The 20,658-nt window shown below is 35.4% G+C and overlaps 10 non-coding genes across 10 annotated transcripts; all 10 read left to right on the top strand.

Annotated features, from left to right (window-relative positions):
• Positions 1–1,273: 1,273 nt before the first annotated feature.
• Positions 1,274–1,345, top strand: TRNAP-UGG (transfer RNA proline (anticodon UGG)). The gene has a single exon. It is a non-coding gene; the product is annotated as a tRNA-Pro (tRNA).
• A 2,128-nt stretch (positions 1,346–3,473) lies between these two features.
• On the top strand, positions 3,474–3,545 carry TRNAP-UGG (transfer RNA proline (anticodon UGG)). Its single transcript has one exon. It is a non-coding gene; the product is annotated as a tRNA-Pro (tRNA).
• A 1,028-nt stretch (positions 3,546–4,573) lies between these two features.
• TRNAP-UGG (transfer RNA proline (anticodon UGG)) lies at positions 4,574–4,645 on the top strand. The gene has a single exon. It is a non-coding gene; the product is annotated as a tRNA-Pro (tRNA).
• Positions 4,646–6,445: 1,800 nt separating this feature from the next.
• On the top strand, positions 6,446–6,517 carry TRNAP-UGG (transfer RNA proline (anticodon UGG)). Its single transcript has one exon. It is a non-coding gene; the product is annotated as a tRNA-Pro (tRNA).
• A 3,228-nt stretch (positions 6,518–9,745) lies between these two features.
• On the top strand, positions 9,746–9,817 carry TRNAP-UGG (transfer RNA proline (anticodon UGG)). Its single transcript has one exon. It is a non-coding gene; the product is annotated as a tRNA-Pro (tRNA).
• A 3,228-nt stretch (positions 9,818–13,045) lies between these two features.
• TRNAP-UGG (transfer RNA proline (anticodon UGG)) lies at positions 13,046–13,117 on the top strand. The gene has a single exon. It is a non-coding gene; the product is annotated as a tRNA-Pro (tRNA).
• A 1,028-nt stretch (positions 13,118–14,145) lies between these two features.
• TRNAP-UGG (transfer RNA proline (anticodon UGG)) lies at positions 14,146–14,217 on the top strand. Its single transcript has one exon. It is a non-coding gene; the product is annotated as a tRNA-Pro (tRNA).
• Positions 14,218–15,245: 1,028 nt separating this feature from the next.
• On the top strand, positions 15,246–15,317 carry TRNAP-UGG (transfer RNA proline (anticodon UGG)). The gene has a single exon. It is a non-coding gene; the product is annotated as a tRNA-Pro (tRNA).
• Positions 15,318–17,117: 1,800 nt separating this feature from the next.
• TRNAP-UGG (transfer RNA proline (anticodon UGG)) lies at positions 17,118–17,189 on the top strand. The gene has a single exon. It is a non-coding gene; the product is annotated as a tRNA-Pro (tRNA).
• Positions 17,190–20,417: 3,228 nt separating this feature from the next.
• On the top strand, positions 20,418–20,489 carry TRNAP-UGG (transfer RNA proline (anticodon UGG)). The gene has a single exon. It is a non-coding gene; the product is annotated as a tRNA-Pro (tRNA).
• Positions 20,490–20,658: the final 169 nt, after the last annotated feature.

The following is a 20,658-nucleotide window of genomic DNA, read 5'->3' on the forward strand; positions in this document are numbered from 1 at the left end:
ACCTCAACTGTTAATTTACCCATACAATGAAAATGATATTGGAAAAACAGATCCTATTGAGGAAATTTAAAATCCTCACTTCAAAACGAAAACTTTGTTTCTATTTTGAGAACACAAACGCTGTCTGGCGCGTTAGTCTGGCAATTTTTTTCCTAAAACCCAACTAATGTAATGGCTCGTTGGTATAGGGGTATGATTCTCGCTTTGGGTGCGAGAGGTCCCGGGTTCAAATCCCGGACGAGCCCAAGCAATTGGTGTTTTTCTTTTGAAACACGTAGCTTCCAACTGTGTTTAATATAGTCAGCAAAAATCATTTGTAGCAAAACCCTTCAAGTGCTCCACAGAGAAGATGTTGGCATGCCACCATCAATATATATATTTCCTGGTGCTTCTGATATCACCTTTCAAAGCTAACATCTTATATTAATACAAGTTTAGCTTTTACTTAGAATTGTATGAGAGAAATCATAAAAAATGTGTTGTTTTCATTATCAACCATTTAAAATCAATGGTTTATCGTAAGTCATTAATGCAAGTCCTAACTGCTCAGATGACGCTTTTAAGACTGCAAAGTCTTTCTTAAGACTGCAAAATCTTTGTTAACAACAAACAAAGGGGAAAAAAATATATGTTTTGACATACGGAATTCTATTTTTATTCATACTTAGACATGTGCAAATATGTGTTGGAGAGGGTAGGTTTGAATCAAATTCCTTCCAGTACACGCCTGAATGTATCGATGAATAAAACTGTGAAGGTAAATTCAAGGCAGTCGTTACGTTCGGCTGTGGATTCAAGTTATGGAACCAGGCCAACCTCCCCAAACATTATTTTGCACAAGACTATTTATAATTAATTTCTCCTCTGCACATCTTTACTTTATTTTCAACATGGTGATAGCATGCAGAATATGAGAAAGAAAGTTGAATCCTTCATGTGCTTTTCCAACATATATTTGAACCACAAATTTCTCCTAAACCAACAAAGCCCTCATAAACAATTAAGAAATGAATGGACATTTTAAGTCTTCCCCAGCAATTTGACCAGAAACAGACTCAACTTTGACAACTGTCAATATGATTTATCACCATCGTACATAAACCTCAACTGTTAATTTACCCATACAATGAAAATGATATTGGAAAAACAGATCCTATTGAGGAAATTTAAAATCCTCACTTCAAAACGAAAACTTTGTTTCTATTTTGAGAACACAAACGCTGTCTGGCGCGTTAGTCTGGCAATTTTTTTCCTAAAACCCAACTAATGTAATGGCTCGTTGGTCTAGGGGTATGATTCTCGCTTTGGGTGCGAGAGGTCCCGGGTTCAAATCCCGGACGAGCCCAAGCAATTGGTGTTTTTCTTTTGAAACACGTAGCTTCCAACTGTGTTTAATATAGTCAGCAAAAATCATTTGTAGCAAAACCCTTCAAGTGCTCCACAGAGAAGATGTTGGCATGCCACCATCAATATATATATTTCCTGGTGCTTCTGATATCACCTTTCAAAGCTAACATCTTATATTAATACAAGTTTAGCTTTTACTTAGAATTGTATGAGAGAAATCATAAAAAATGTGTTGTTTTCATTATCAACCATTTAAAATCAATGGTTTATCGTAAGTCATTAATGCAAGTCCTAACTGCTCAGATGACGCTTTTAAGACTGCAAAGTCTTTCTTAAGACTGCAAAATCTTTGTTAACAACAAACAAAGGGGAAAAAAATATATGTTTTGACATACGGAATTCTATTTTTATTCATACTTAGACATGTGCAAATATGTGTTGGAGAGGGTAGGTTTGAATCAAATTCCTTCCAGTACACGCCTGAATGTATCGATGAATAAAACTGTGAAGGTAAATTCAAGGCAGTCGTTACGTTCGGCTGTGGATTCAAGTTATGGAACCAGGCCAACCTCCCCAAACATTATTTTGCACAAGACTATTTATAATTAATTTCTCCTCTGCACATCTTTACTTTATTTTCAACATGGTGATAGCATGCAGAATATGAGAAAGAAAGTTGAATCCTTCATGTGCTTTTCCAACATATATTTGAACCACAAATTTCTCCTAAACCAACAAAGCCCTCATAAACAATTAAGAAATGAATGGACATTTTAAGTCTTCCCCAGCAATTTGACCAGAAACAGACTCAACTTTGACAACTGTCAATATGATTTATCACCATCGTACATAAACCTCAACTGTTAATTTACCCATACAATGAAAATGATATTGGAAAAACAGATCCTATTGAGGAAATTTAAAATCCTCACTTCAAAACGAAAACTTTGTTTCTATTTTGAGAACACAAACGCTGTCTGGCGCGTTAGTCTGGCAATTTTTTTCCTAAAACCCAACTAATGTAATGGCTCGTTGGTATAGGGGTATGATTCTCGCTTTGGGTGCGAGAGGTCCCGGGTTCAAATCCCGGACAAGCCCAAGCAATTGGTGTTTTTCTTTTGAAACACGTAGCTTCCAACTGTGTTTAATATAGTCAGCAAAAATCATTTGTAGCAAAACCCTTCAAGTGCTCCACAGAGAAGATGTTGGCATGCCACCATCAATATATATATTTCCTGGTGCTTCTGATATCACCTTTCAAAGCTAACATCTTATATTAATACAAGTTTAGCTTTTACTTAGAATTGTATGAGAGAAATCATAAAAAATGTGTTGTTTTCATTATCAACCATTTAAAATCAATGGTTTATCGTAAGTCATTAATGCAAGTCCTAACTGCTCAGATGACGCTTTTAAGACTGCAAAGTCTTTCTTAAGACTGCAAAATCTTTGTTAACAACAAACAAAGGGGAAAAAAATATATGTTTTGACATACGGAATTCTATTTTTATTCATACTTAGACATGTGCAAATATGTGTTGGAGAGGGTAGGTTTGAATCAAATTCCTTCCAGTACACGCCTGAATGTATCGATGAATAAAACTGTGAAGGTAAATTCAAGGCAGTCGTTACGTTCGGCTGTGGATTCAAGTTATGGAACCAGGCCAACCTCCCCAAACATTATTTTGCACAAGACTATTTATAATTAATTTCTCCTCTGCACATCTTTACTTTATTTTCAACATGGTGATAGCATGCAGAATATGAGAAAGAAAGTTGAATCCTTCATGTGCTTTTCCAACATATATTTGAACCACAAATTTCTCCTAAACCAACAAAGCCCTCATAAACAATTAAGAAATGAATGGACATTTTAAGTCTTCCCCAGCAATTTGACCAGAAACAGACTCAACTTTGACAACTGTCAATATGATTTATCACCATCGTACATAAACCTCAACTGTTAATTTACCCATACAATGAAAATGATATTGGAAAAACAGATCCTATTGAGGAAATTTAAAATCCTCACTTCAAAACGAAAACTTTGTTTCTATTTTGAGAACACAAACGCTGTCTGGCGCGTTAGTCTGGCAATTTTTTTCCTAAAACCCAACTAATGTAATGGCTCGTTGGTCTAGGGGTATGATTCTCGCTTTGGGTGCGAGAGGTCCCGGGTTCAAATCCCGGACGAGCCCAAGCAATTGGTGTTTTTCTTTTGAAACACGTAGCTTCCAACTGTGTTTAATATAGTCAGCAAAAATCATTTGTAGCAAAACCCTTCAAGTGCTCCACAGAGAAGATGTTGGCATGCCACCATCAATATATATATTTCCTGGTGCTTCTGATATCACCTTTCAAAGCTAACATCTTATATTAATACAAGTTTAGCTTTTACTTAGAATTGTATGAGAGAAATCATAAAAAATGTGTTGTTTTCATTATCAACCATTTAAAATCAATGGTTTATCGTAAGTCATTAATGCAAGTCCTAACTGCTCAGATGACGCTTTTAAGACTGCAAAGTCTTTCTTAAGACTGCAAAATCTTTGTTAACAACAAACAAAGGGGAAAAAAATATATGTTTTGACATACGGAATTCTATTTTTATTCATACTTAGACATGTGCAAATATGTGTTGGAGAGGGTAGGTTTGAATCAAATTCCTTCCAGTACACGCCTGAATGTATCGATGAATAAAACTGTAAAGGTAAATTCAAGGCAGTCGTTACGTTCGGCTGTGGATTCAAGTTATGGAACCAGGCCAACCTCCCCAAACATTATTTTGCACAAGACTATTTATAATTAATTTCTCCTCTGCACATCTTTACTTTATTTTCAACATGGTGATAGCATGCAGAATATGAGAAAGAAAGTTGAATCCTTCATGTGCTTTTCCAACATATATTTGAACCACAAATTTCTCCTAAACCAACAAAGCCCTCATAAACAATTAAGAAATGAATGGACATTTTAAGTCTTCCCCAGCAATTTGACCAGAAACAGACTCAACTTTGACAACTGTCAATATGATTTATCACCATCGTACATAAACCTCAACTGTTAATTTACCCATACAATGAAAATGATATTGGAAAAACAGATCCTATTGAGGAAATTTAAAATCCTCACTTCAAAACGAAAACTTTGTTTCTATTTTGAGAACACAAACGCTGTCTGGCGCGTTAGTCTGGCAATTTTTTTCCTAAAACCCAACTAATGTAATGGCTCGTTGGTCTAGGGGTATGATTCTCGCTTTGGGTGCGAGAGGTCCCGGGTTCAAATCCCGGACGAGCCCAAGCAATTGGTGTTTTTCTTTTGAAACACGTAGCTTCCAACTGTGTTTAATATAGTCAGCAAAAATCATTTGTAGCAAAACCCTTCAAGTGCTCCACAGAGAAGATGTTGGCATGCCACCATCAATATATATATTTCCTGGTGCTTCTGATATCACCTTTCAAAGCTAACATCTTATATTAATACAAGTTTAGCTTTTACTTAGAATTGTATGAGAGAAATCATAAAAAATGTGTTGTTTTCATTATCAACCATTTAAAATCAATGGTTTATCGTAAGTCATTAATGCAAGTCCTAACTGCTCAGATGACGCTTTTAAGACTGCAAAGTCTTTCTTAAGACTGCAAAATCTTTGTTAACAACAAACAAAGGGGAAAAAAATATATGTTTTGACATACGGAATTCTATTTTTATTCATACTTAGACATGTGCAAATATGTGTTGGAGAGGGTAGGTTTGAATCAAATTCCTTCCAGTACACGCCTGAATGTATCGATGAATAAAACTGTGAAGGTAAATTCAAGGCAGTCGTTACGTTCGGCTGTGGATTCAAGTTATGGAACCAGGCCAACCTCCCCAAACATTATTTTGCACAAGACTATTTATAATTAATTTCTCCTCTGCACATCTTTACTTTATTTTCAACATGGTGATAGCATGCAGAATATGAGAAAGAAAGTTGAATCCTTCATGTGCTTTTCCAACATATATTTGAACCACAAATTTCTCCTAAACCAACAAAGCCCTCATAAACAATTAAGAAATGAATGGACATTTTAAGTCTTCCCCAGCAATTTGACCAGAAACAGACTCAACTTTGACAACTGTCAATATGATTTATCACCATCGTACATAAACCTCAACTGTTAATTTACCCATACAATGAAAATGATATTGGAAAAACAGATCCTATTGAGGAAATTTAAAATCCTCACTTCAAAACGAAAACTTTGTTTCTATTTTGAGAACACAAACGCTGTCTGGCGCGTTAGTCTGGCAATTTTTTTCCTAAAACCCAACTAATGTAATGGCTCGTTGGTATAGGGGTATGATTCTCGCTTTGGGTGCGAGAGGTCCCGGGTTCAAATCCCGGACAAGCCCAAGCAATTGGTGTTTTTCTTTTGAAACACGTAGCTTCCAACTGTGTTTAATATAGTCAGCAAAAATCATTTGTAGCAAAACCCTTCAAGTGCTCCACAGAGAAGATGTTGGCATGCCACCATCAATATATATATTTCCTGGTGCTTCTGATATCACCTTTCAAAGCTAACATCTTATATTAATACAAGTTTAGCTTTTACTTAGAATTGTATGAGAGAAATCATAAAAAATGTGTTGTTTTCATTATCAACCATTTAAAATCAATGGTTTATCGTAAGTCATTAATGATATTGGAAAAACAGATCCTATTGAGGAAATTTAAAATCCTCACTTCAAAACGAAAACTTTGTTTCTATTTTGAGAACACAAACGCTGTCTGGCGCGTTAGTCTGGCAATTTTTTTCCTAAAACCCAACTAATGTAATTAGTTACAGTAATTAGGACATTTTAAGTCTTCCCCAGCAATTTGACCAGAAACAGACTCAACTTTGACAACTGTCAATATGATTTATCACCATCGTACATAAACCTCAACTGTTAATTTACCCATACAATGAAAATGATATTGGAAAAACAGATCCTATTGAGGAAATTTAAAATCCTCACTTCAAAACGAAAACTTTGTTTCTATTTTGAGAACACAAACGCTGTCTGGCGCGTTAGTCTGGCATTTTTTTTCCTAAAACCCAACTAATGTAATGGCTCGTTGGTCTAGGGGTATGATTCTCGCTTTGGGTGCGAGAGGTCCCGGGTTCAAATCCCGGACGAGCCCAAGCAATTGGTGTTTTTCTTTTGAAACACGTAGCTTCCAACTGTGTTTAATATAGTCAGCAAAAATCATTTGTAGCAAAACCCTTCAAGTGCTCCACAGAGAAGATGTTGGCATGCCACCATCAATATATATATTTCCTGGTGCTTCTGATATCACCTTTCAAAGCTAACATCTTATATTAATACAAGTTTAGCTTTTACTTAGAATTGTATGAGAGAAATCATAAAAAATGTGTTGTTTTCATTATCAACCATTTAAAATCAATGGTTTATCGTAAGTCATTAATGCAAGTCCTAACTGCTCAGATGACGCTTTTAAGACTGCAAAGTCTTTCTTAAGACTGCAAAATCTTTGTTAACAACAAACAAAGGGGAAAAAAATATATGTTTTGACATACGGAATTCTATTTTTATTCATACTTAGACATGTGCAAATATGTGTTGGAGAGGGTAGGTTTGAATCAAATTCCTTCCAGTACACGCCTGAATGTATCGATGAATAAAACTGTGAAGGTAAATTCAAGGCAGTCGTTACGTTCGGCTGTGGATTCAAGTTATGGAACCAGGCCAACCTCCCCAAACATTATTTTGCACAAGACTATTTATAATTAATTTCTCCTCTGCACATCTTTACTTTATTTTCAACATGGTGATAGCATGCAGAATATGAGAAAGAAAGTTGAATCCTTCATGTGCTTTTCCAACATATATTTGAACCACAAATTTCTCCTAAACCAACAAAGCCCTCATAAACAATTAAGAAATGAATGGACATTTTAAGTCTTCCCCAGCAATTTGACCAGAAACAGACTCAACTTTGACAACTGTCAATATGATTTATCACCATCGTACATAAACCTCAACTGTTAATTTACCCATACAATGAAAATGATATTGGAAAAACAGATCCTATTGAGGAAATTTAAAATCCTCACTTCAAAACGAAAACTTTGTTTCTATTTTGAGAACACAAACGCTGTCTGGCGCGTTAGTCTGGCAATTTTTTTCCTAAAACCCAACTAATGTAATGGCTCGTTGGTCTAGGGGTATGATTCTCGCTTTGGGTGCGAGAGGTCCCGGGTTTAAATCCCGGACAAGCCCAAGCAATTGGTGTTTTTCTTTTGAAACACGTAGCTTCCAACTGTGTTTAATATAGTCAGCAAAAATCATTTGTAGCAAAACCCTTCAAGTGCTCCACAGAGAAGATGTTGGCATGCCACCATCAATATATATATTTCCTGGTGCTTCTGATATCACCTTTCAAAGCTAACATCTTATATTAATACAAGTTTAGCTTTTACTTAGAATTGTATGAGAGAAATCATAAAAAATGTGTTGTTTTCATTATCAACCATTTAAAATCAATGGTTTATCGTAAGTCATTAATGCAAGTCCTAACTGCTCAGATGACGCTTTTAAGACTGCAAAGTCTTTCTTAAGACTGCAAAATCTTTGTTAACAACAAACAAAGGGGAAAAAAATATATGTTTTGACATACGGAATTCTATTTTTATTCATACTTAGACATGTGCAAATATGTGTTGGAGAGGGTAGGTTTGAATCAAATTCCTTCCAGTACACGCCTGAATGTATCGATGAATAAAACTGTAAAGGTAAATTCAAGGCAGTCGTTACGTTCGGCTGTGGATTCAAGTTATGGAACCAGGCCAACCTCCCCAAACATTATTTTGCACAAGACTATTTATAATTAATTTCTCCTCTGCACATCTTTACTTTATTTTCAACATGGTGATAGCATGCAGAATATGAGAAAGAAAGTTGAATCCTTCATGTGCTTTTCCAACATATATTTGAACCTCAAATTTCTCCTAAACCAACAAAGCCCTCATAAACAATTAAGAAATGAATGGACATTTTAAGTCTTCCCCAGCAATTTGACCAAAAACAGACTCAACTTTGACAACTGTCAATATGATTTATCACCATCGTACATAAACCTCAACTGTTAATTTACCCATACAATGAAAATGATATTGGAAAAACAGATCCTATTGAGGAAATTTAAAATCCTCACTTCAAAACGAAAACTTTGTTTCTATTTTGAGAACACAAACGCTGTCTGGCGCGTTAGTCTGGCAATTTTTTTCCTAAAACCCAACTAATGTAATGGCTCGTTGGTCTAGGGGTATGATTCTCGCTTTGGGTGCGAGAGGTCCCGGGTTTAAATCCCGGACGAGCCCAAGCAATTGGTGTTTTTCTTTTGAAACACGTAGCTTCCAACTGTGTTTAATATAGTCAGCAAAAATCATTTGTAGCAAAACCCTTCAAGTGCTCCACAGAGAAGATGTTGGCATGCCACCATCAATATATATATTTCCTGGTGCTTCTGATATCACCTTTCAAAGCTAACATCTTATATTAATACAAGTTTAGCTTTTACTTAGAATTGTATGAGAGAAATCATAAAAAATGTGTTGTTTTCATTATCAACCATTTAAAATCAATGGTTTATCGTAAGTCATTAATGCAAGTCCTAACTGCTCAGATGACGCTTTTAAGACTGCAAAGTCTTTCTTAAGACTGCAAAATCTTTGTTAACAACAAACAAAGGGGAAAAAAATATATGTTTTGACATACGGAATTCTATTTTTATTCATACTTAGACATGTGCAAATATGTGTTGGAGAGGGTAGGTTTGAATCAAATTCCTTCCAGTACACGCCTGAATGTATCGATGAATAAAACTGTAAAGGTAAATTCAAGGCAGTCGTTACGTTCGGCTGTGGATTCAAGTTATGGAACCAGGCCAACCTCCCCAAACATTATTTTGCACAAGACTATTTATAATTAATTTCTCCTCTGCACATCTTTACTTTATTTTCAACATGGTGATAGCATGCAGAATATGAGAAAGAAAGTTGAATCCTTCATGTGCTTTTCCAACATATATTTGAACCACAAATTTCTCCTAAACCAACAAAGCCCTCATAAACAATTAAGAAATGAATGGACATTTTAAGTCTTCCCCAGCAATTTGACCAGAAACAGACTCAACTTTGACAACTGTCAATATGATTTATCACCATCGTACATAAACCTCAACTGTTAATTTACCCATACAATGAAAATGATATTGGAAAAACAGATCCTATTGAGGAAATTTAAAATCCTCACTTCAAAACGAAAACTTTGTTTCTATTTTGAGAACACAAACGCTGTCTGGCGCGTTAGTCTGGCAATTTTTTTCCTAAAACCCAACTAATGTAATGGCTCGTTGGTCTAGGGGTATGATTCTCGCTTTGGGTGCGAGAGGTCCCGGGTTCAAATCCCGGACGAGCCCAAGCAATTGGTGTTTTTCTTTTGAAACACGTAGCTTCCAACTGTGTTTAATATAGTCAGCAAAAATCATTTGTAGCAAAACCCTTCAAGTGCTCCACAGAGAAGATGTTGGCATGCCACCATCAATATATATATTTCCTGGTGCTTCTGATATCACCTTTCAAAGCTAACATCTTATATTAATACAAGTTTAGCTTTTACTTAGAATTGTATGAGAGAAATCATAAAAAATGTGTTGTTTTCATTATCAACCATTTAAAATCAATGGTTTATCGTAAGTCATTAATGCAAGTCCTAACTGCTCAGATGACGCTTTTAAGACTGCAAAGTCTTTCTTAAGACTGCAAAATCTTTGTTAACAACAAACAAAGGGGAAAAAAATATATGTTTTGACATACGGAATTCTATTTTTATTCATACTTAGACATGTGCAAATATGTGTTGGAGAGGGTAGGTTTGAATCAAATTCCTTCCAGTACACGCCTGAATGTATCGATGAATAAAACTGTGAAGGTAAATTCAAGGCAGTCGTTACGTTCGGCTGTGGATTCAAGTTATGGAACCAGGCCAACCTCCCCAAACATTATTTTGCACAAGACTATTTATAATTAATTTCTCCTCTGCACATCTTTACTTTATTTTCAACATGGTGATAGCATGCAGAATATGAGAAAGAAAGTTGAATCCTTCATGTGCTTTTCCAACATATATTTGAACCACAAATTTCTCCTAAACCAACAAAGCCCTCATAAACAATTAAGAAATGAATGGACATTTTAAGTCTTCCCCAGCAATTTGACCAGAAACAGACTCAACTTTGACAACTGTCAATATGATTTATCACCATCGTACATAAACCTCAACTGTTAATTTACCCATACAATGAAAATGATATTGGAAAAACAGATCCTATTGAGGAAATTTAAAATCCTCACTTCAAAACGAAAACTTTGTTTCTATTTTGAGAACACAAACGCTGTCTGGCGCGTTAGTCTGGCAATTTTTTTCCTAAAACCCAACTAATGTAATGGCTCGTTGGTCTAGGGGTATGATTCTCACTTTGGGTGCGAGAGGTCCCGGGTTCAAATCCCGGACGAGCCCAAGCAATTGGTGTTTTTCTTTTGAAACACGTAGCTTCCAACTGTGTTTAATATAGTCAGCAAAAATCATTTGTAGCAAAACCCTTCAAGTGCTCCACAGAGAAGATGTTGGCATGCCACCATCAATATATATATTTCCTGGTGCTTCTGATATCACCTTTCAAAGCTAACATCTTATATTAATACAAGTTTAGCTTTTACTTAGAATTGTATGAGAGAAATCATAAAAAATGTGTTGTTTTCATTATCAACCATTTAAAATCAATGGTTTATCGTAAGTCATTAATGCAAGTCCTAACTGCTCAGATGACGCTTTTAAGACTGCAAAGTCTTTCTTAAGACTGCAAAATCTTTGTTAACAACAAACAAAGGGGAAAAAAATATATGTTTTGACATACGGAATTCTATTTTTATTCATACTTAGACATGTGCAAATATGTGTTGGAGAGGGTAGGTTTGAATCAAATTCCTTCCAGTACACGCCTGAATGTATCGATGAATAAAACTGTGAAGGTAAATTCAAGGCAGTCGTTACGTTCGGCTGTGGATTCAAGTTATGGAACCAGGCCAACCTCCCCAAACATTATTTTGCACAAGACTATTTATAATTAATTTCTCCTCTGCACATCTTTACTTTATTTTCAACATGGTGATAGCATGCAGAATATGAGAAAGAAAGTTGAATCCTTCATGTGCTTTTCCAACATATATTTGAACCACAAATTTCTCCTAAACCAACAAAGCCCTCATAAACAATTAAGAAATGAATGGACATTTTAAGTCTTCCCCAGCAATTTGACCAGAAACAGACTCAACTTTGACAACTGTCAATATGATTTATCACCATCGTACATAAACCTCAACTGTTAATTTACCCATACAATGAAAATGATATTGGAAAAACAGATCCTATTGAGGAAATTTAAAATCCTCACTTCAAAACGAAAACTTTGTTTCTATTTTGAGAACACAAACGCTGTCTGGCGCGTTAGTCTGGCAATTTTTTTCCTAAAACCCAACTAATGTAATGGCTCGTTGGTCTAGGGGTATGATTCTCGCTTTGGGTGCGAGAGGTCCCGGGTTTAAATCCCGGACAAGCCCAAGCAATTGGTGTTTTTCTTTTGAAACACGTAGCTTCCAACTGTGTTTAATATAGTCAGCAAAAATCATTTGTAGCAAAACCCTTCAAGTGCTCCACAGAGAAGATGTTGGCATGCCACCATCAATATATATATTTCCTGGTGCTTCTGATATCACCTTTCAAAGCTAACATCTTATATTAATACAAGTTTAGCTTTTACTTAGAATTGTATGAGAGAAATCATAAAAAATGTGTTGTTTTCATTATCAACCATTTAAAATCAATGGTTTATCGTAAGTCATTAATGCAAGTCCTAACTGCTCAGATGACGCTTTTAAGACTGCAAAGTCTTTCTTAAGACTGCAAAATCTTTGTTAACAACAAACAAAGGGGAAAAAAATATATGTTTTGACATACGGAATTCTATTTTTATTCATACTTAGACATGTGCAAATATGTGTTGGAGAGGGTAGGTTTGAATCAAATTCCTTCCAGTACACGCCTGAATGTATCGATGAATAAAACTGTGAAGGTAAATTCAAGGCAGTCGTTACGTTCGGCTGTGGATTCAAGTTATGGAACCAGGCCAACCTCCCCAAACATTATTTTGCACAAGACTATTTATAATTAATTTCTCCTCTGCACATCTTTACTTTATTTTCAACATGGTGATAGCATGCAGAATATGAGAAAGAAAGTTGAATCCTTCATGTGCTTTTCCAACATATATTTGAACCACAAATTTCTCCTAAACCAACAAAGCCCTCATAAACAATTAAGAAATGAATGGACATTTTAAGTCTTCCCCAGCAATTTGACCAGAAACAGACTCAACTTTGACAACTGTCAATATGATTTATCACCATCGTACATAAACCTCAACTGTTAATTTACCCATACAATGAAAATGATATTGGAAAAACAGATCCTATTGAGGAAATTTAAAATCCTCACTTCAAAACGAAAACTTTGTTTCTATTTTGAGAACACAAACGCTGTCTGGCGCGTTAGTCTGGCAATTTTTTTCCTAAAACCCAACTAATGTAATGGCTCGTTGGTCTAGGGGTATGATTCTCGCTTTGGGTGCGAGAGGTCCCGGGTTCAAATCCCGGACGAGCCCAAGCAATTGGTGTTTTTCTTTTGAAACACGTAGCTTCCAACTGTGTTTAATATAGTCAGCAAAAATCATTTGTAGCAAAACCCTTCAAGTGCTCCACAGAGAAGATGTTGGCATGCCACCATCAATATATATATTTCCTGGTGCTTCTGATATCACCTTTCAAAGCTAACATCTTATATTAATACAAGTTTAGCTTTTACTTAGAATTGTATGAGAGAAATCATAAAAAATGTGTTGTTTTCATTATCAACCATTTAAAATCAATGGTTTATCGTAAGTCATTAATGCAAGTCCTAACTGCTCAGATGACGCTTTTAAGACTGCAAAGTCTTTCTTAAGACTGCAAAATCTTTGTTAACAACAAACAAAGGGGAAAAAAATATATGTTTTGACATACGGAATTCTATTTTTATTCATACTTAGACATGTGCAAATATGTGTTGGAGAGGGTAGGTTTGAATCAAATTCCTTCCAGTACACGCCTGAATGTATCGATGAATAAAACTGTAAAGGTAAATTCAAGGCAGTCGTTACGTTCGGCTGTGGATTCAAGTTATGGAACCAGGCCAACCTCCCCAAACATTATTTTGCACAAGACTATTTATAATTAATTTCTCCTCTGCACATCTTTACTTTATTTTCAACATGGTGATAGCATGCAGAATATGAGAAAGAAAGTTAAATCCTTCATGTGCTTTTCCAACATATATTTGAACCACAAATTTCTCCTAAACCAACAAAGCCCTCATAAACAATTAAGAAATGAATGGACATTTTAAGTCTTCCCCAGCAATTTGACCAGAAACAGACTCAACTTTGACAACTGTCAATATGATTTATCACCATCGTACATAAACCTCAACTGTTAATTTACCCATACAATGAAAATGATATTGGAAAAACAGATCCTATTGAGGAAATTTAAAATCCTCACTTCAAAACGAAAACTTTGTTTCTATTTTGAGAACACAAACGCTGTCTGGCGCGTTAGTCTGGCAATTTTTTTCCTAAAACCCAACTAATGTAATGGCTCGTTGGTCTAGGGGTATGATTCTCGCTTTGGGTGCGAGAGGTCCCGGGTTCAAATCCCGGACGAGCCCAAGCAATTGGTGTTTTTCTTTTGAAACACGTAGCTTCCAACTGTGTTTAATATAGTCAGCAAAAATCATTTGTAGCAAAACCCTTCAAGTGCTCCACAGAGAAGATGTTGGCATGCCACCATCAATATATATATTTCCTGGTGCTTCTGATATCACCTTTCAAAGCTAACATCTTATATTAATACAAGTTTAGCTTTTACTTAGAATTGTATGAGAGAAATCATAAAAAATGTGTTGTTTTCATTATCAACCATTTAAAATCAATGGTTTATCGTAAGTCATTAATGCAAGTCCTAACTGCTCAGATGACGCTTTTAAGACTGCAAAGTCTTTCTTAAGACTGCAAAATCTTTGTTAACAACAAACAAAGGGGAAAAAAATATATGTTTTGACATACGGAATTCTATTTTTATTCATACTTAGACATGTGCAAATATGTGTTGGAGAGGGTAGGTTTGAATCAAATTCCTTCCAGTACACGCCTGAATGTATCGATGAATAAAACTGTAAAGGTAAATTCAAGGCAGTCGTTACGTTCGGCTGTGGATTCAAGTTATGGAACCAGGCCAACCTCCCCAAACATTATTTTGCACAAGACTATTTATAATTAATTTCTCCTCTGCACATCTTTACTTTATTTTCAACATGGTGATAGCATGCAGAATATGAGAAAGAAAGTTGAATCCTTCATGTGCTTTTCCAACATATATTTGAACCACAAATTTCTCCTAAACCAACAAAGCCCTCATAAACAATTAAGAAATGAATGGACATTTTAAGTCTTCCCCAGCAATTTGACCAGAAACAGACTCAACTTTGACAACTGTCAATATGATTTATCACCATCGTACATAAACCTCAACTGTTAATTTACCCATACAATGAAAATGATATTGGAAAAACAGATCCTATTAAGGAAATTTAAAATCCTCACTTCAAAACGAAAACTTTGTTTCTATTTTGAGAACACAAACGCTGTCTGGCGCGTTAGTCTGGCAATTTTTTTCCTAAAACCCAACTAATGTAATGGCTCGTTGGTCTAGGGGTATGATTCTCGCTTTGGGTGCGAGAGGTCCCGGGTTCAAATCCCGGACGAGCCCAAGCAATTAGTGTTTTTCTTTTGAAAAACGTAGCTTCCAACTGTGTTTAATATAGTCAGCAAAAATCATTTGTAGCAAAACCCTTCAAGTGCTCCACAGAGAAGATGTTGGCATGCCACCATCAATATATATATTTCCTGGTGCTTCTGATATCACCTTTCAAAGCTAACATCTTATATTAATACAAGTTTAGCTTTTACTTAGAATTGTATGAGAGAAATCATAAAAAATGTGTTGTTTTCATTATCAACCATTTAAAATCAATGGTTTATCGTAAGTCATTAATGCAAGTCCTAACTGCTCAGATGACGCTTTTAAGACTGCAAAGTCTTTCTTAAGACTGCAAAATCTTTGTTAACAACAAACAAAGGGGAAAAAAATATATGTTTTGACATACGGAATTCTATTTTTATTCATACTTAGACATGTGCAAATATGTGTTGGAGAGGGTAGGTTTGAATCAAATTCCTTCCAGTACACGCCTGAATGTATCGATGAATAAAACTGTGAAGGTAAATTCAAGGCAGTCGTTACGTTCGGCTGTGGATTCAAGTTATGGAACCAGGCCAACCTCCCCAAACATTATTTTGCACAAGACTATTTATAATTAATTTCTCCTCTGCACATCTTTACTTTATTTTCAACATGGTGATAGCATGCAGAATATGAGAAAGAAAGTTGAATCCTTCATGTGCTTTTCCAACATATATTTGAACCACAAATTTCTCCTAAACCAACAAAGCCCTCATAAACAATTAAGAAATGAATGGACATTTTAAGTCTTCCCCAGCAATTTGACCAGAAACAGACTCAACTTTGACAACTGTCAATATGATTTATCACCATCGTACATAAACCTCAACTGTTAATTTACCCATACAATGAAAATGATATTGGAAAAACAGATCCTATTGAGGAAATTTAAAATCCTCACTTCAAAACGAAAACTTTGTTTCTATTTTGAGAACACAAACGCTGTCTGGCGCGTTAGTCTGGCAATTTTTTTCCTAAAACCCAACTAATGTAATGGCTCGTTGGTATAGGGGTATGATTCTCGCTTTGGGTGCGAGAGGTCCCGGGTTCAAATCCCGGACAAGCCCAAGCAATTGGTGTTTTTCTTTTGAAACACGTAGCTTCCAACTGTGTTTAATATAGTCAGCAAAAATCATTTGTAGCAAAACCCTTCAAGTGCTCCACAGAGAAGATGTTGGCATGCCACCATCAATATATATATTTCCTGGTGCTTCTGATATCACCTTTCAAAGCTAACATCTTATATTAATACAAGTTTAGCTTTTACTTAGAATTGTATGAGAGAAATCATAAAAAATGTGTTGTTTTCATTATCAACCATTTAAAATCAATGGTTTATCGTAAGTCATTAATGATATTGGAAAAACAGATCCTATTGAGGAAATTTAAAATCCTCACTTCAAAACGAAAACTTTGTTTCTATTTTGAGAACACAAACGCTGTCTGGCGCGTTAGTCTGGCAATTTTTTTCCTAAAACCCAACTAATGTAATTAGTTACAGTAATTAGGACATTTTAAGTCTTCCCCAGCAATTTGACCAGAAACAGACTCAACTTTGACAACTGTCAATATGATTTATCACCATCGTACATAAACCTCAACTGTTAATTTACCCATACAATGAAAATGATATTGGAAAAACAGATCCTATTGAGGAAATTTAAAATCCTCACTTCAAAACGAAAACTTTGTTTCTATTTTGAGAACACAAACTCTGTCTGGCGCGTTAGTCTGGCAATTTTTTTCCTAAAACCCAACTAATGTAATGGCTCGTTGGTCTAGGGGTATGATTCTCGCTTTGGGTGCGAGAGGTCCCGGGTTCAAATCCCGGACGAGCCCAAGCAATTGGTGTTTTTCTTTTGAAACACGTAGCTTCCAACTGTGTTTAATATAGTCAGCAAAAATCATTTGTAGCAAAACCCTTCAAGTGCTCCACAGAGAAGATGTTGGCATGCCACCATCAATATATATATTTCCTGGTGCTTCTGATATCACCTTTCAAAGCTAACATCTTATATTAATACAAGTTTAGCTTTTACTTAGAATTGTATGAGAGAAATCATAAAAAATGTGTTGTTTTCATTATCAACCATTTAAAATCAATGGTTTATCGTAAGTCATTAATGCAAGTCCTAACTGCTCAGATGACGCTTTTAAGACTGCAAAGTCTTTCTTAAGACTGCAAAATCTTTGTTAACAACAAACAAAGGGGAAAAAAATATATGTTTTGACATACAGAATTCTATTTTTATTCATACTTAGACATGTGCAAATATGTGTTGGAGAGGGTAGGTTTGAATCAAATTCCTTCCAGTACACGCCTGAATGTATCGATGAATAAAACTGTGAAGGTAAATTCAAGGCAGTCGTTACGTTCGGCTGTGGATTCAAGTTATGGAACCAGGCCAACCTCCCCAAACATTATTTTGCACAAGACTATTTATAATTAATTTCTCCTCTGCACATCTTTACTTTATTTTCAACATGGTGATAGCATGCAGAATATGAGAAAGAAAGTTGAATCCTTCATGTGCTTTTCCAACATATATTTGAACCACAAATTTCTCCTAAACCAACAAAGCCCTCATAAACAATTAAGAAATGAATGGACATTTTAAGTCTTCCCCAGCAATTTGACCAGAAACAGACTCAACTTTGACAACTGTCAATATGATTTATCACCATCGTACATAAACCTCAACTGTTAATTTACCCATACAATGAAAATGATATTGGAAAAACAGATCCTATTGAGGAAATTTAAAATCCTCACTTCAAAACGAAAACTTTGTTTCTATTTTGAGAACACAAACGCTGTCTGGCGCGTTAGTCTGGCAATTTTTTTCCTAAAACCCAACTAATGTAATGGCTCGTTGGTCTAGGGGTATGATTCTCGCTTTGGGTGCGAGAGGTCCCGGGTTTAAATCCCGGACAAGCCCAAGCAATTGGTGTTTTTCTTTTGAAACACGTAGCTTCCAACTGTGTTTAATATAGTCAGCAAAAATCATTTGTAGCAAAACCCTTCAAGTGCTCCACAGAGAAGATGTTGGCATGCCACCATCAATATATATATTTCCTGGTGCTTCTGATATCACCTTTCAAAGCTAACATCTTATATTAATACAAGTTTAGCTTTTACTTAGAATTGTATGAGAGAAATCATAAAAAATGTGTTGTTTTCATTATCAACCATTTAAAATCAATGGTTTATCGTAAGTCATTAATGCAAGTCCTAACTGCTCAGATGACGCTTTTAAGACTGCAAAGTCTTTCTTAAGACTGCAAAATCTTTGTTAACAACAAACAAAGGGGAAAAAAATATATGTTTTGACATACGGAATTCTATTTTTATTCATACTTAGACATGTGCAAATATGTGTTGGAGAGGGTAGGTTTGAATCAAATTCCTTCCAGTACACGCCTGAATGTATCGATGAATAAAACTGTAAAGGTAAATTCAAGGCAGTCGTTACGTTCGGCTGTGGATTCAAGTTATGGAACCAGGCCAACCTCCCCAAACATTATTTTGCACAAGACTATTTATAATTAATTTCTCCTCTGCACATCTTTACTTTATTTTCAACATGGTGATAGCATGCAGAATATGAGAAAGAAAGTTGAATCCTTCATGTGCTTTTCCAACATATATTTGAACCACAAATTTCTCCTAAACCAACAAAGCCCTCATAAACAATTAAGAAATGAATGGACATTTTAAGTCTTCCCCAGCAATTTGACCAGAAACAGACTCAACTTTGACAACTGTCAATATGATTTATCACCATCGTACATAAACCTCAACTGTTAATTTACCCATACAATGAAAATGATATTGGAAAAACAGATCCTATTGAGGAAATTTAAAATCCTCACTTCAAAACGAAAACTTTGTTTCTATTTTGAGAACACAAACGCTGTCTGGCGCGTTAGTCTGGCAATTTTTTTCCTAAAACCCAACTAATGTAATGGCTCGTTGGTCTAGGGGTATGATTCTCGCTTTGGGTGCGAGAGGTCCCGGGTTTAAATCCCGGACAAGCCCAAGTAATTGGTGTTTTTCTTTTGAAACACGTAGCTTCCAACTGTGTTTAATATAGTCAGCAAAAATAATTTGTAGCAAAACCCTTCAAGTGCTCCACAGAGAAGATGTTGGCATGCCACCATCAATATATATATTTCCTGGTGCTTCTGATATCACCTTTCAAAGCTAACATCTTATATTAATACAAGTTTAGCTTTTACTTAGAATTGTATGAGAGAAATCATAAAAAATGTGTTGTTTTCATTATCAACCATTTAAAATCAATGGTTTATCGTAAGTCATTAATGCAAGTCCTAACTGCTCAGATGACGCTTTTAAGACTGCAAAGTCTTTCTTAAGACTGCAAAATCTTTGTTAACAACAAACAAAGGGGAAAAAAATATATGTTTTGACATACGGAATTCTATTTTTATTCATACTTAGACATGTGCAAATATGTGTTGGAGAGGGTAGGTTTGAATCAAATTCCTTCCAGTACACGCCTGAATGTATCGATGAATAAAACTGTGAAGGTAAATTCAAGGCAGTCGTTACGTTCGGCTGTAGATTCAAGTTATGGAACCAGGCCAACCTCCCCAAACATTATTTTGCACAAGACTATTTATAATTAATATCTCCTCTGCACATCTTTACTTTATTTTCAACATGGTGATAGCATGCAGAATATGAGAAAGAAAGTTGAATCCTTCATGTGCTTTTCCAACATATATTTGAACCACAAATTTCTCCTAAACCAACAAAGCCCTCATAAACAATTAAGAAATGAATGGACATTTTAAGTCTTCCCCAGCAATTTGACCAGAAACAGACTCAACTTTGACAACTGTCAATATGATTTATCACCATCGTACATAAACCTCAACTGTTAATTTACCCATACAATGAAAATGATATTGGAAAAACAGATCCTATTGAGGAAATTTAAAATCCTCACTTCAAAACGAAAACTTTGTTTCTATTTTGAGAACACAAACGCTGTCTGGCGCGTTAGTCTGGCAATTTTTTTCCTAAAACCCAACTAATGTAATGGCTCGTTGGTCTAGGGGTATGATTCTCGCTTTGGGTGCGAGAGGTCCCGGGTTCAAATCCCGGACGAGCCCAAGCAATTGGTGTTTTTCTTTTGAAACACGTAGCTTCCAACTGTGTTTAATATAGTCAGCAAAAATCATTTGTAGCAAAACCCTTCAAGTGCTCCACAGAGAAGATGTTGGCATGCCACCATCAATATATATATTTCCTGGTGCTTCTGATATCACCTTTCAAAGCTAA

This window comes from Pelobates fuscus, chromosome 6 (assembly GCF_036172605.1).
Source record: "Pelobates fuscus isolate aPelFus1 chromosome 6, aPelFus1.pri, whole genome shotgun sequence".
Taxonomy (NCBI): Eukaryota; Metazoa; Chordata; class Amphibia; order Anura; family Pelobatidae; genus Pelobates; species Pelobates fuscus.